The sequence below is a fragment of the Hemitrygon akajei genome, chromosome 20, assembly GCF_048418815.1.
Source record: "Hemitrygon akajei chromosome 20, sHemAka1.3, whole genome shotgun sequence".
Lineage (NCBI taxonomy): Eukaryota > Metazoa > Chordata > Chondrichthyes > Myliobatiformes > Dasyatidae > Hemitrygon > Hemitrygon akajei.
In genome coordinates, this window is record NC_133143.1 from 67,248,065 (window position 1) to 67,264,600 (window position 16,536).

At 43.8% G+C, this 16,536-nt stretch overlaps 1 long non-coding RNA gene across 1 annotated transcript in view; it reads right to left on the reverse strand.

Annotated features, from left to right (window-relative positions):
• LOC140713892 (uncharacterized) overlaps window positions 1-16,536 on the reverse strand; it is a 36,108-nt gene that overhangs the window by 19,018 nt on the left and 554 nt on the right. The window lies entirely within an intron of this gene.

The window sequence follows — 16,536 nt, forward strand, 5'->3', positions numbered from 1 at the left end:
AGAGAAATTTGGGTATGTACATGGATGGGAGGGGTATGGAGAGCTATGGTCCTGGTGCAGATCGATGTGAGTAGGCAGATTCACGGTTTGGTATGAACTAGATGAGCCAAAGGACCTGTTTCTGTGCTGTAGTGTTCTATGACTACAAAGTAGAAAACCATTATAATTGTCCTATACTCAAACCAAAGCAAAATTCCAGTAATCTCAATTAACCAATAAAATAGTCAAACTCAAGTAGATTTACACCTGCTACTGAAAACCAAGACATTTCTTGAAAAATACAGAGAAATTGTATTGTAATTACTGGAAAATTCAAAGAACAATTATATGTAGATAGGCTCAGAGATCACCTGAGTACACGTTGATGGTCTTCGGCTGTATGTTCACGGTTCAAGATGCTGTGCATTCAGAAATGCTCTTCTGCACACAACTGTTGTAATGTATGGTTATTTGAGTTACTGTTGCTTTCCTGTCAACTTGAAGCAGTCTGGCCTTTCTCCCCTGATCTCTCTCATTAGCAAGGCATTTGTGTCCACAGAACTGCTACTGATTGGATGATTTTGTTTTTCACTTCATTTTCTGTAAACTCTAGAAAGGGGTTCCCAACCTGGGATCCATGGACCCCTTGTTTAATGGTATGGGTTCATGGCATAAAAGAGGATGGTAACTCCTGCTCTGGAGACTGTTGTGCGTGAAAACGCATAAAGATCATCAGTTTCCCAGATACTCAAACCACTCTATCTGGCACCAGAAGTCATTCCATGGTCAAAGTTACTTAATCATATTTCTTCCCCATTCTGGTGTTCGGTCTGAACAACAGCTAAACCTCTGGAATATGTCTGCATGCTTTATGCATTGAGTTGCTGCCACATAATTGGCTGATTAGATATTTGCATTAATGAACAGGTGTATAGATGGTGGGGTGGAGATATGTCTCTACCAACGGAGGTGTGAGGAGCTCCTTCCCTTCCACTTGCCTGAAGGTCACCTATTGGCAAGATGTAGCATCTGCTTGGTCCCCCTCTCCTCCCCCCCCCACCACCCAACTGTGGTCACGTGAAGCCATGGGAGCAGGTGGTGCATGGTTGAGCAGCTGGTGCATATCACAAGTCCTGGCTATACGAACACTGGTGTCAGGCAGACAATCTCCAGAGTATTGATAATGACTGGGGTCACCCGCCTTGTAAAGACTCTGCCCAAATGAAGGCAATGGCAAACTGTTTCTGTAGAAAAATCACCCCATCTGGCACCAAAAGTCATTCCATGGTTAAAGTCACTTAAATATTGATCACATAGTCACTTAGGTCATGGAGATCATGATTGGCCATGTCATATGGCACGGCACATAATGATGATGATGCCAATGATGCAGTTGTACCTAATAAAGTTGCCATTGAGAGTAGGTGATTATATAAAAATAAAAGCAAGCATAGGAAATTTAAACTACAGGGAAAAAAACAATTTTACATCCTAATCCAACAGTGGGAATGTATTCTAATTAGTTTTGGTTTCCAAAACTCAGTAAGACTACTGTGAAATCTTAAGCCTTGCTGCCAGTTTCCATCAAAAGACGATGCCTCAAAAAGGCAGCATCCATCATTAAGGGCCTTTATCACCCAGGACATTCCTTCTCACTGCTACCATCAGGGGAAAGGTACAGGAACCTGAAGGCACACACTCAATGATTCAGAAACAGCTTCTTCCCCTCTACCAAAAGAATGGATAAATGAACCCATGAATCATGAACACCACCTCAATTTTGTGCAAATGATTTGGGCACATACAGGCTAGACAGTCAGGGTGTCTAAGGCTTTTGCACAGTACTGTAGAAATTTTATGTATTGCACTATAATGCTCATACAAAAACAAATTTCATGACACGTGAGTGATGATAAACCTGATTCTGATATGGGTCTCTATTGTCGACTGACAGGAGGAAGGAGGCAGGGAGAGGGGAATCATGGTTGGGGAAAAAGGGGAGGGAGAGGGAAGGGAGTGGAAAGCGCTAGAGGGACAATCTGTAATGATCAGTAAACCAATCTGTACCCCCGCCACCTGCACTCCCTCTGCCACCTGATCCACACCCCTCCCGTGGTGCTCTACACTTGCCATTCCCAACATCCTTCACTCCCACCAGATTTACAAACTCGCTCTCCGCTCCACATTGACAAATACAGTGCTGTGCAAGTCTTGGGGACCCGAGCTATATATATGCTTAAGACTTTTGCATACTACTATACTTATTGTAATTTATAATTTTGTTATTTTTTATTACAATGTACTGCTGCCTCAGTAACAACAAATTTCATGACATATGCCGGTGATGTTAAACATGATTCTGAAATAATTTACTTGTTGAAGGTTTCGAGGAGTTTTCAGTGATAATCTTAGACCTTGAAGATATACATATTTGTTCCATTGTCATCTAACTTTTGACAGAATAGAGATGTGGAAGCAATGTATCTGTTTACTTCTGAAAAATAAGAGAATTCTAATGATGGACTAGATCTGAAATAAATGTCAGTTTAAAGTGACATGGACAAACAGTACTGTTCACTGCAAGACATCTTTCCTCGGAAGATATTTCTCTCTCTAAAGTTCTTCAGTAAGATAGAACGGAATTAATTTCATAGTCTATCTTGTATTGACATTCCACCTTATTGTGTATCTGTGCTGCACTTCCTCTGTAGCTGTTACACTTTATTCTGTTTTGTTATAGTTTTACATTGTTCTAGCTCAATGCAATATGTAATGGTCTGATCTGAATAAGAAGTATGCATCTTTTCACTGTATCTCAGTATATGTGACAATAAAAAAAAGCAATTCCAACTTTCAAGGCCACATAGGTGTCCCCAACCAATTTAACTATCTGGGAAAGGTTTGTAGCCCTAGGTGCAAAGTGGTGATGGTTGTTGATTCAAGTAATTACTGGCCATCCTATCCCTTACAACTGAACATGACAGCAAGACTTCTCTGTCAATGGCCACTTACTGGGAGAATTTCGGATGTTGAAGTTCTGTGCTCACTGGATCAATACCAGATTAGGCAACTATCAATACAATTTCCAACATATTGATACTTTTAAAATCAAATATTCCTTCCTGTTGTCATTTATCCTTTCCCTGGCATTCAGAATCATATAGTCATAGGGCACTACAGCACAGAAATGGGACCTCTGGCCCATCTAGTCTATGTCAAACTATTACTTTGCCTAGCCCCACTGACCTGCACCTAGACCAACCTGGGGTCCATGTACCCCTTGCTTAATGGTATTGCTCCATGGCATAAAAAAGGTTGGGAACCCCCTGACCCAGGCCATAGCCCTCCACATCCCTCCCAACCATGTACTTATCTAAACTTCTCTTAAATACCCACTCCCACAACCGCATCACACTCTGCAATTCATCCTTGCACTTTCCTCCTTTATTCCATCTTCAGACATGCAGGATTCAATTGATCTGAAGATGCATGTAGGAAAGCAATAATACCTTACCATTTGTCATATGGCGAGAGTAAATTGTGGAATCTGTTGCAATTACACATTAATACCAGCAGAGGGCCCTCTTGGTCAAAGTAAAGGGGATAGGTGCCTTCTTCCAGTTTAGCGGAGGTGTTTTCATGGACTGGCTGCAAGCTTTAAAAACACGGTGGGTGGGGGAATATGTTATGTCCATAAAATGGATTGCTGTACAGTGTGAGGTGATACATTTTGAAAAGTCAAAGCAGCGCAGGAATTATACTATGAATGGTAAGGAGAGGGACTTCTCTCCTTCCCTTCATGGCATTGAACGTGTCACTCATTTATGGTGATTCTTTGAAAGGTTAGTTCTGGCTACAATCAACTCCTGTCTCAGTATGGACCTGGACCCACTGCAATTTTTCTAACACCACAGTAGGTCTACAAAGGATGTGATCTCATTGGCTCTTCACATGGCCTTGCATCACCTGAACAATACTAATATTTATATCAGGATGCCGTTTATTGACTACAGCTCAGCATTTAACACAATCATTCCTACATTTCTGATCAAAAAGGTCCAGAACCTGGGCCTCTGTACTTCCCTGCTCAACTGGATCCTCAGCTTCGTAACCAGAAGACCACAATCTGGGCGGATCGGAAATAACATCACCAACTCTCTGACAATCAACCCTGGCACACCACAGGGATGTGTGCTTAGCCCACAGCTCTACTCCCAATACTCTGTGCATAGGTATTGCTCAAATGCCATCTATAAATTTGTTCATGATACAACTATTTTTGGCAAAATTTCAGATGGTGACGAGAGGGCATACAGGAGCAGAATACATCAGGTAGCCGAATGGTGTCACAGCAACAACCTTGCACTCAACATCAGCAGCCGATTATGGACTTCAGAAAGGGTAAGACGAGGGAACACACAAAGGTATAGAAGGATCAGAAGTGGAGAGAGAGAACATTGTCCACTTCCTGGGTGTTAATATCTCTGAGGTTCTAACCTGGTCCCAATACATCAATGCAGTTACAAAGAAAGCATGGCAGCGTCTATATTTCATTAGAAGTTTGAGATTTGGTATGTCACAAAACACACTCAAATTTCTACAGATGTATCATGGAGAGCATTCTAACTAGCTGCATCGCCATCTGGTATGAGGAAGGTGGAGTGGGGAAGCTACTGCACAGGATCAAAAGAAGCTGATCCTGTAAACTCAGTCAGCTTCATCACGCACACAAGCCTCCCCAGCATCCAGGACGCTTTCAAGGAGCGATGCCTCAAAAAGGTGGCATCCATCATTCAGGACCCCCATCACCCAGGGTATGTCCTTTTCTTATTGCTACCGTCAAGGAGGTGGTACAAGAGCATGAAGACACACACTCAATGATTCAGGAACAGCTTCTTCCACTCTGCCATGAGGGAAAGAGGGAAAGAAAAAAGACAGACAGACAGACAGACGGAGCTTGACTGGCCAACCTCTCCCTGTAACCCAGTTCTGGCAACATCCTCGTAAATCTTTCCTGCAGTTTAACCACGTCTTTCTTATTACAGAGTGACCAAAAAGCATACACAGTATTCCAAGTGCAGTCTCACCAATGGCTTATCCAATTGCAACGTAGTGTCCCAGCTCCTGTACTCGATGCCCTGACAAACAAAGGCCAGTGTGCCAAACACCTTTTTCACCACCCTGGCTACCTGTGATCAGATTCAGTTTTTATATCACCTGCATATGTTGTGAAAGCTGTTGTTCTTTCAGCAGCAGTACAATGGTGGTGTGCTAAACTCCTTTTTCAGCACACTGGCCTTCATTTAAGAAGCATATGGATAGGTACATGGAAGGGCATGGGTTGGAGAGATATGGGTCAAAGGCAGGAAATTGACCTTGTGTTGATAATGATGGGAACGGCCCTGTATCCGCTTTATGACTAAATTCTACACTGAAAAACAACATCCTGTCTGTCACAAAAGAAATCAATTAAGAAATATTGAAAACTTGTGGTAATGTTTTGTTTTTGAAACATTGATCACACCCAGGAGCTTTCATTCCACACTGGGATGACTTGTATTCAAAGTTATGAAGACTGGTATGTCCGGTTAGTCATAGTTACTAAGTTGCTTATCAGACAGGAAAACCAAAGCAAGAATCAGCCAGGTGACCATTGGACAAAACATGACCCACAGGACAGGATGTTCTGGAATAGATCAGAGTGACTGCTTTCAGAGAACAGACAGCATGTCTTTCAGATGTTAGAACTTTACTCTCAGCTATCTCTTCCTCATACCCACCACCCTCCGTGTGAAAACCTTGCTCCTCAGATCTCCTATAACCTTTCTAACTTTAATCTTGGGCCCGGAGGCCGATAGGAGGGTCTGGATCGGAGCCCGGTTGCAAGTCCAGTTCAGTCCCTGATAGCTGGAGGTCAGTCTTCAGATCTCTGTGAGTCTGCTGGGGAAGTCAGGCCCAGTGTCTGCGGGGCCCACGAGTACACTAGAGTCTGGAGATCGAAGACAACTTGCCATGGGGTTACAGGACAGTACACGTGCATGGGCGGTTGGGTGTGAGGGAGGAAGGAATGGGGCTTGTTTGCTGCTTGGTGTGTTCTATGCTAAGGCCATTGGGCTCATCATATCTGCTCCACCATTTCACCATGGCTGATCCAATTTTCCTCTCAGCCCCAGTTTCCTGCCTTCTCCCCGTATCCCTTCATGCCCTGACCAATCAAGAATCTGTCAACCTTTGCCTTAAATATACAAAAAAGCTTGGCCTCCACAGCTGCCTGTGGCAAAGAATTCCATGGATTCACCACTCTCAGACTATAGAAATTCCTTTTCATCACAGATCTAAAAGAATGCCCCTCTATTCTGAGGCTGTGTCCTTGGGTCTTAGAATCTCCCACCATAGGAAACGTCCTCTCCACATCCACTCTGCCAAGGCCTTTCAGCATTCGATAGGTTTCAATGAGATCACCCTTCATTCTTCTGAATTCTGTGAATAGGCTCGGAGCTACCAAATGCTCTTCATATGACAAACCATTCAATCCTGGAATCATTTTCGTGAGCCTCCTTTGAACCCTCTCCAGTTTCAGCACATCCTTTCTAAGATAAGGGGCCCAAAACTGCTGACAATACTCCAAGTGAGACCTGACCAGTGCTTTATGAAGTTTCAACATTACATCCTTGCTTTTGTATGCAAGTCCTCTTGAAATGAATGCTAACATTGCATTTGCCTTAATCACCACAGACTCAATCTGCAAATTAGTATTTAGGGATTCCCGCACAAGGACTCCCAAGTCCCTTGCACCTCAGGTTTTTGTATTTATTCTCCACTTAGAAAATACAGTCGGCCCTCCTTATCCAAGGATTCCTTGTGCACGGATTCAACCAACTGCGGATCGGGAAAACCCGGAAGTTCTCTCTCCAGCACTCGTTATTTGAGCATGTACAGACTATTTTTTCTTGTCATTATTCCCTAAACAATACAGTATAACAACTATTTACATTGTATTAGGTATTATAAGTAATCTAGAAATAACTTAAAAGTACAGGCAGTCCCCGGGTTATGAATGAATTCCATTACTGAGTCCGTCTTTAAGTCGGATTTGAGGTCGGAACAGGTATATCCGGTATTATTTAGCGTCAGTTAGTCAAACGTTTTTCTTAGTATATAGTACATATTTTGCCTTTCTATGCATATAAAACACTTAAGAAACATACGTATTTCAATAATTAAACCAAAAATGACCGATGGTGTTTCACCTCTTTCCGATCGCTTTATTACCTGCACCTTATTTTCAATCGTGATCGTGATTATTTTCGTGAACAGAAACACCGTGGATTCAGAGCTGCGCCGGGTCCTAATGTCTACCGCACTGAACATGTTAAATAAAGTCCGGGGTTCTGCTGGGTCCTAAAGACCACCGCATTGTGACAGTTTAAATAAGGGACACGAGCATCCGCATTTTTGGGTATCTGTGGGGGGTATCGGAACCAATCCCCCACGGACAAGGAGGGCCGACTGTAGTCAACCCTTTCATTTTGTCTACCAAAGAACATGACGTCCCAACATTTGATTCCATCTGCCATTTATTGCCCACTCTCCTGATTTGTCTAAGACCTTCTGTAATTTCTGGTCCTCCTCAAAACTATCTGGCCCTCCAACTATCTTCATATCATTAGCAAACTTTGCAACAAAGCCATCAATTCCATCACCAAGATCACTGACTTATAACGCAAAAAGAATCAGCCCCAACACAGATCCCTGTGGAACACCACTAGTCACCAGCAGCCAGCCAGAAAATGCTCCCTTTATTCCCACTCTCTGCCTCCTGCCAATCAGCCACTGCTTTATCCATGCTAGAATCTTTCCTGTAATTAAATCCATGGGTTTGTAGCTTGTTAAGCAGCCTTGTGTGTGGCACCTTGTCAAAGGCCTTCTGAAAATCCAAATATACATCATCCGATTCTCCCTTGTCTATCCTGCTTGTTACTTCTTCAAAGAATTTCAACAGATTAGTCAGGCAAGAATTTCCCTTGAGGAAACACACTGACTATGGCCTATTTTATCATGTGCTTCCAAATACCCTGAGATCTCATCTTTAATAATTGACTCCAACATCTTCCCAACCACTGAGGTCAGACTAACTGGCCGATAGTTTCCTTTCTTCTGCCTCTCTTCCTTCTTGAAGAGTGGAGTGACATATGTAATCTTCCAGTTTTCCAGAACCATTTCGGAGTCTAGTGATTCTAGAAAGATCATTACTAATGCCTCCACGATCTCTTCACCCACATCTTTCAGAACCCCGGGGTGTACACCATCTGGTCCAGGTGACTTATAGACAATAGGTGCAGGAGTAGGCCATTTGGCCCTTCTAGCCAGCACTGCCATTCACTGTGATCATGGCTGATCATACACAATCAGTACCCCGTTCCTGCCCTCTCCCCATATCCCTTGACCCCGCTATCTATAAGAGCTCTATCTAACTCTCTCTTGAATGCATCCAGAGACTTGGCCTCCACTGCCTTCCGGGGCAGAGCATTCCACATATCCACCACTCTCTGGGTGAAAAAGTTTTTCTGCATCTCTGTTCTAAATGGCCTACCCCTTATTCTTAAACTGTGGCCTCTAGTTCTGGACTCACCCATCAGCGGGAACATGCTTTCTGCCTCCAGCGTGTCCAATCCCTTAATAATCTTATATGTTTCATTCAGATCCCCTCTCATTCTTCTAAATTCCAGTGTATACAAGCCCAGTTGCTCCAATCTTTCAACATATGACAGTCCCGCCATTCCGGGAATTAACCTTGTGAACCTACGCTGCACTCCCTCAATAGCAAGAATGTCCTTCCTCAAATTTGGAGACCAAAACTGCACACAATACTCCAGGTGGGGTCACACCAGGGCCCTGTACAGCTGCAGAAGGACCTCTTTACTCCTATACTCAATTCCTCTTGTTATAAAGGCCAGCATGCCATTAGCTTTCTTCACTGCCTGCTGTACCTGCATGCTTGCTTTCATTGACTGATGTACAAGAACACCTAGATCTCTTTGTACTTCCCCTTTTCCTAACTTGACTCCATTTAGATAGTAATCTGCCTTCCTGTTCTTGCCACCAAAGTGGATAACCTCACATTTATCCACATTAAACTGCATCTGCCATACATTTGCCCACTCACCCAACCTGTCCAAGTCACCCTGCATTCTCATAACATCCTCCTGACATTTCACACAGCCACCCAGCTTTGTGTCATCAGCAAATTTGCTAATGTTACTTTTAATCCCTTCATCTAAATCATTAATGTATATTGTAAACAGCTGCGGTCCCAGCACCAAACCTTGCAGTACCCCACTGGTCACAGCCTGCCATTCCGAAAGGGACCAGTTAATCGCTACTCTTTGTTTCCTGTCAGCCAGCCAATTTTCAATCCATGTCAGTACTCTGCCCCCAATACCATGTGCCCTAATTTTGCCCACTAATCTCCTATGTGGGACTTTATCAAAAGCTTTCTGGAAGTCCAGGTACACTACATCCACTGGCTCTCCCTTGTCCATTTTCATAGTTACATCCTCAAAAAACTCCAGAAGATTAGTCAAGCATGATTTTCCCTTCATAAATCCATGCTGACTCGGACTGATCCTTCTACTGCTATCCAAATGTGTCGTAATTTCCTCTTTTATAATTGACTCCAGCATCTTTCCCACCACTGATGTCAGGCTAACCAGTCTATAATTCCCTGTTTTCTCTCTCCCTCCTTTCTTGAAAAGTGGGACAACATTACGCACCCTCCAATCAGCAGGAACTGTTCCTGAATCTATAGAACATTGGAAAATGATTACCAATGCGTCCACGATTTCTAGAGCCACCTCTTTAAGTACCCAGGGATGCAGACCATCAGGTCCCGGGGACTTATCAGCCTTCAGACTCAACAGTCTATACAACACCATTTCTTGCCTAATATAAATTTCCTTCAGTTCATCCTTTACCCTAGTTCCTTTGGCCACTATTACATCTGGGAGATTGTTTGTGTCTTCCCTAGTGAAGACAGATCCAAAGTACCTCTTCAACTCATCTGCCATTTCCTTGTTCCCCATAATAAATACACACGTTTCTGTCTTCAATGGCCCAATTTTGGTCTTAACTATTTTTTTGCTATTCACATACCTAAAGAAGCTTTATATTCTTGGCTAGTTTACCTTCGTACCTCATTTGTTCTTGGCGTATTGCCTTTTTTGTTATCTTCTGTTGCTCTTTAAAAGCTTCCCAGTCCTCTGGTTTCCCTCTCATCTTTGCTATGTTATACTTATACTTATCTATCTTGAAACCTTTCAGTTTCCCAAGAACCTTCTCTCTAATTCTGGAAATGTCACACACTTCATGACCCCTGACACCTGAAACTTTCACCATACTGCTAGTGTCTTCCACAGTGAAGACTGATGCAAAATACTTATTCAGATCGTCCGCTATTTTGCTGTCTCACATTATTACCTCTCCAGCATTGTTTTCCAACTGTCTGATATCTACTCTTGCCTCTTTGACACTTTATGTATCTGAAGAAACTTTTGGTAGCTTCTTTAATATTATTGGCTAGCTTACTTTCATATTCCATCTTTACCTTTTTAAATGACTTTTTAGTTGCCTTCTGTTGTTTTTTCAAAGCTTCCCAATCCTCTAACTTCCCACTAATTTTTGCTCTATTTTATGCCCTCTCTTTGGCTTTTACGTTGGCTTTGACCTCTCCTGTTAGCCACGGTTGTGCCATCTTTCCTTTAGAATACTTATTCCTCTTTGGAATGTATATATCCTATGCTTTATGAATTGCTTCCAGAAATTCCAGCCATTATTGCTTTGCCATCATCCCTGCCAGTGTTATTTTCCAATTAATTCTGGCCAACTGCCCTCTCATGCCTCTGTAATTCTGATACATCTGACCTGAGCTTCAGGGTGCTGCCTCGTCCAGCATAATGGGCGTGCTACGCTGGCGCCGGACTGTGAGGTGACACTTGTGGACTTCCCCCAGCACATCACTGAATCCTCTTCCAGGATTCCCTTAGCCGTCTGGCTTTGGAATGGGAGGGGGAACCGGAGCACTGAGAGGAAACCCATATGATGATGGGGAGAACATACACCCTGTTTACAGATGACAGGAGGAACTGAACCCCGATTGCAATTGCTGGCGCTACAAAGCGTTACGCTAACCACTACACCACTGTGTCAACCTCCAGCCGGATTCGACCGTGCTGACCAAAACCTGTGCCTACAATTCTGCCAATTCCCTGCATTTGACCAATTGTCCCTCCACCCCTTCTGACTATGGACTCACTTGCAAGCATTATTCATCTCACATTTTCAATACATTTATTATTAATTATTTCTTTCTGTATTTGCACAGCTTGTTGTCTTTTGCACACTGGTTGCCTGTCCATGTGCTTTACCAGTGATGTGACTACAGTTCCCTCTACCACCAGCCCTGGCAGCTCGTTCCACACTACCACCACCCTCTGAGAAGAAAAATCTTCTCCCCCCAATCTCCTTTCAACTTTTCCTCTCCAAGTCTTTAGACTCCAAGACTCCCTTACTCTTGGAAAAAGACAGTGACTTTAGAGAATAGAACACAGAATATACACAAGAGATACTGGAAACTAATACACACAAAACACTGGAAGAACTCAGCAGGTCAGGCAGCATCTCCTGGAGGGAATAAACACTTGACCTTTTGGGCCGAAACCCTTCATCAGGTCTGGTAAAGATTCTCAGCCTGAAATATCTAACATTCATAAGAACATAAGAAATAGAGCAGGAGTCGGCCGTCTGGCCCGTCGAGCCTGCTCTGCCATTCAATAAGATCATGGCTGATCTGGCCATGGACTCATCTCCACCTCCCTGCCTTTCCCCCATAGCCCTTAATTCCCCTTGATGCACCATCAATAATTCTCTGAGACGTGAGGCGAGATATCGGCTTTTATTGACTGGAAGGAAGAACAAGCAGCAATTGACCACCATGCTACATCCTGGAGACTGAGGGCAGGGCTCAGGCCCCAATCGCCTTTATACCGGGGTCAGTGGGAGGAGCCACAGGGGCAGTTAGCGGGGGGGGGGGGGGGCGTGTCCAGACAGGTAGATGTAGTTCACCACACCCCTACTATGCAAAAATCTATCCAACCTTTCCATAGTTACTCCAGCAACTCATGTGTTACAGGTACACAGGGTTCAAAGGGGGTTCAGGAAAATTATTCCAGGATTGAACGGCTTGTCATATGAAGAGCGTCTGATAGCTCTGGGCCTGTATCCACTGGAATTCAGAAGAATGAGGGGTGACCTCATTGAAACCTATCGAATGGTGAAAGGCCTAGATAGATATTTCCTATGGTGCGAGAGTCTAAGACCAGAGGACACAGCCTCAGAATAGAGGGGCGTCCTTTTAGAACAGAGATGAGGAGGAAACTCTTTAGCCAGAGAGTGGTGAATCTGTGGAGGCCAAGTCTTTCTGTGTATATAAGGCAGAGATTGACAGATTCTTGAATGGGCAGGACATGAAGGGATCGGGGCAGGGGTAGGGGGAAGACGGGAGATTAGCGGCTGAGAGGAAAATTGGATCAGCCGTGATGAAATGGCAGAACAGACTCGATGGGCCAAATGGATGAATTCTGCTCCTGTATCTTCTGGTCTTATGTAAGAAGCAATGCAACATCGTGGTGCCGCAGGCGTCACCGTGACATCGCGATTAGCGCGACACTTTTACAGCTCGGAGCATTCTGGAGTCTCCGCCTCCTCTGTAAGGAGATTCGGTACTCGTGGAATGTGAGAATTTTCCCCGGGTGCTCCAGATCCCTCCCACAGTCCAAAGCCATACCAGGTAGATAAAATGAGCATTGTAAGTTGTCCCATGGTTAGGTTAGGGTTAAATCGGGGTTGCTGGACTCAAAGTACTGGAAGGCACAACTCTGTGCCATATTGCTGAATAAATAAAATACAACTGTGTCCCATAAAAGACCAAGGAATAGGTTGTGCACAAAGTAGAAGAGCATCCTTGCGAAGACAGACCAAAAAAACCCCACCCACTCACCCCAGGCATTCTCTCTTCTCCCCCTTCCATCTGACCAAAGAGACAAAAGGATGAAAGTACCTACCACCAGGCACAAGTGGGGCTTCTACCCCACTGTTGTAAAACCACTGAATCCTTCTCTAGTATGATGACTGGGACTCTCAATCTAACTACGATCTTGCACGCTGTTGTCTGCCTGCACTGCACTTTATTCTGTGATCTGTGTTACTGGTTTGCCTTGGACTATCTGAAAGCACTGTGTCATGAATTGAATGATTTGTTTGCTTAGGGATACAGGCCCTTTCCGCCCACTGAAATTCACCATCCAGAAAACCACCTATCTTTTAACCCTAGTCTAATGACTGGATAATTTACAATGACCAATTAACCTACTAACAGGCACATCTTTGGACCGTGGGAGGGAACTGGAGCAAACACCTGCGCTCACGGGAACAATGTACAAACTCCTTACAGAGGATGCCCGAATTGAACTTCAAACTCTGATACCCCGAGATCTGTAAGAATACTATGCAAGACAGGCTCTACACACAGTATGTCAGTACAGATGAAAATAACAAACCAATTTCAATTATGATTGCAGATTCCAGAGTTCTAAATGCTGGAAATTCTAAGAGCTGTTACTTCAGGTGTCGATCACTTCTTTCTGTAGACATAGCTGTGCACCCAACTCCAGTCTGATTTCCACTTGCAACTTATTTTAAGAACTGGAGACTGGTTCTACTTAACAGCAAAAAGCCAAACAAAGGATACTTGTTAAAAGTTTAACTTTATCGCCAACAACTCTGACCCTTTGGAAGGGTCAGCCACTGCGCTAGAAAGCTTAGGTCAGCAGTGAGCACTGATTGGTACAGAAAGCGCTCTGTGCCAGCCAGGGAAACTCGACAACGGGTGATCAAAACTGTCCAAAGCACCACCAGCATCAGCCCACCTTCTGAAGACATACACAGAAAGGTGCTGAAAGAAGGCAGGTAAGATCACCCGTTCTTCTCATGGACTGCTTTTCCTACTTCCATCAGGGAGGAGGCTACACAGCACCCACGCCAGAACCACCAGACTCAAAAACAGTTACTTTCCCCGAGCAGTGAGGCTGATCAACACCTCACCCACTAACCCACCTCTCCATACTTCCAACCACCACTACTTTATCATTTCTTGTCAGAGTCACCTCATGGATAAACACTCCTGTGCCAGCATCACTTTGTGAAGGAACAATCAATATATATATAAGCTATCTTATGTACTTAGATTTATTGTGTTTTTTGTACTGCGTCGGATCCAGAGTAAACATTATTTTGTTCTCCTTTACACTTGTGTACTGCCAATGATATTAAGCAATCTTGGAATGGCCTTGGAATGAGAATGTCCGTCACACAGCCTCAATGCACGGTGTAATGATTTGATCTGCATGAACAGTACACAAGACAAGGTCTTCACTGTATCTCTGTACCTGTGACAGTAACAAATACCAACTCCAATTAAGACTGGCGATTCCACAATTCTGAAACAGAACAGTAAACGCTGGAAACTACAGGAATTGATACTTTTGGATTTGAACGTGTTGGAACTATCGAATTCTGCCTGGGTTATTTATACATGTTGGAACAAAAGAACTGCTGCCAATTTGAAGGAACAATTGTTTGTGGAATAAAACCTCTCAAGTCAAAAAACCAGTTTTAGAGCAACACGCACAAAATGCTGGAAGAACTCAGCAGGACAGGCAGCATCAACGGGCATGAATAAACAGTCAACGTTTCGGGCTGAGACCCTTCTCCTCTAGCTCTAGATTTCATTTGTTTTCTGTAATATTGCCAATGCATTATTTAAAACTAAGGCTACCAATTAACTTTGGTTAACGGCTGCTGACAGCACAGAACACAGCACAGCGAAAGTCAGAACTATACACAAAACTCCAGAGGTGGCTTAACCAGAGTTTTATGAAGTTGTAACATAACGTTCTGACTCGAACTCAGTACCTCAACTAATAAAAGCAAGCATTCCATAAGCCTTCTTAACCACCTTATCCACCAGAAGATCCAGAAAGGACTTTGTCAAAGGCCTTACTAAAATCCACTGCCCTACCCTCATCAATCCCTCTCATCAGCTTGTGAAGAAACTCAGTCAAGGCATGACCTATCACGAAGAGTCAGGCTGACTTTCCCTCATCAGGCCACGGGTGCCCAAATGCTGATATATTCTATCTCTCAGAATTATTCCAGCAATTTCCCTACAACTGACATGAGACTCGCCGGTCTATAGTTTCCAGAACTTTTCCCTTAAATAGAGGTACAATACATTCCACTCACCAGCCCTCCAGGACCTTGCCCGTGGCTAGAGGACAAGATATTGGTCAAGGGCCCAGGAATCTCGTGTCTTGCCTCCTTCAATATCCTGGGGTAAATCTCATCAGGAGATTACTCATTAGGAGGTTCAAAACATCCTCCTCCTCGACCTCTGCATAATACCCTAATGTATTTATACACTCAGCACTGAACTCCTGACCCTCCACATCCTTTTCCTTGGTAAATACCGAAGCAAAGTACTCATTAAGTCTCTCACTCACATTCTCCGCATCCAAGCAAATGTTCCCCTCTTTATCCTTGAGAGGTCCCACTCTCTCCCTAATTATCCTTTTACTCTTAAAGTATGTAGAGCATTCCTTGAGATTCACCTTAATCCTACCCGCCAAGGGGTTTTCATGGCCCCTCCTGGCTTTCCTAATTCCCTTTAGTTCTTTTCTGGCTTCTTTATCCTTGTTTGTAGTGTGCTCCTTTTGAACCCAATTTCTGAAGATTTACATACTCTTCCTTTTTCTTCTTGACTAAATTCATCACCTTTCTGGACATCCAAGGTTCTCTCACCTTTCCATCCCCGTCCTTCCTTCTATCAGGAACATACCTTTCATGTCCTCTGTGCAGTTGATCGTTAAACACCCTCCACGTGTCTGATGTGAACTTGCCAGAGAAAAGGTGCTCCCAATTAACTCTTCCTAGTGCCTGCCTAACACTCTCGTAATTTGCCCTACTCCAGTTTAAAACTCTCGCACAAGGACCATACCTATTCCTTATCTATAGTTATCCTGGAAGATAAGGAGTTGTAGTTACTGTTTCCTGACTGTTCGCCCATTGAAAGGTCAGTCACCTGGCCAGGCTCATGACCAAACACCGGGTCCAGTTCGGCCCCTCCTTTTATTAGACCGTCCACATATGATTTAAGAGACCTTCCTGGATACGCTTAACAAATTCTGCCCCATCTGAACCCCTTGCACTAAGAAGGTCCCAGTTTATATTAAGGAAGTTGAAATCCTCTCTGACAACAACCCCATTATTTTACACATTTCCTTGATATGATTACATATCTGCTCCTCAGTGTCCCGGTGGGGGTCTGTCAGTACAATCCCGTCAGCGCGACAGCACGCTTCCTATTCCTGAGTTGCACCCAAACGCAGTCAGTGTCAGACCCCCCGAGTGCAGTTATGATATTGTCCCTGATTAGTAATTCACCTC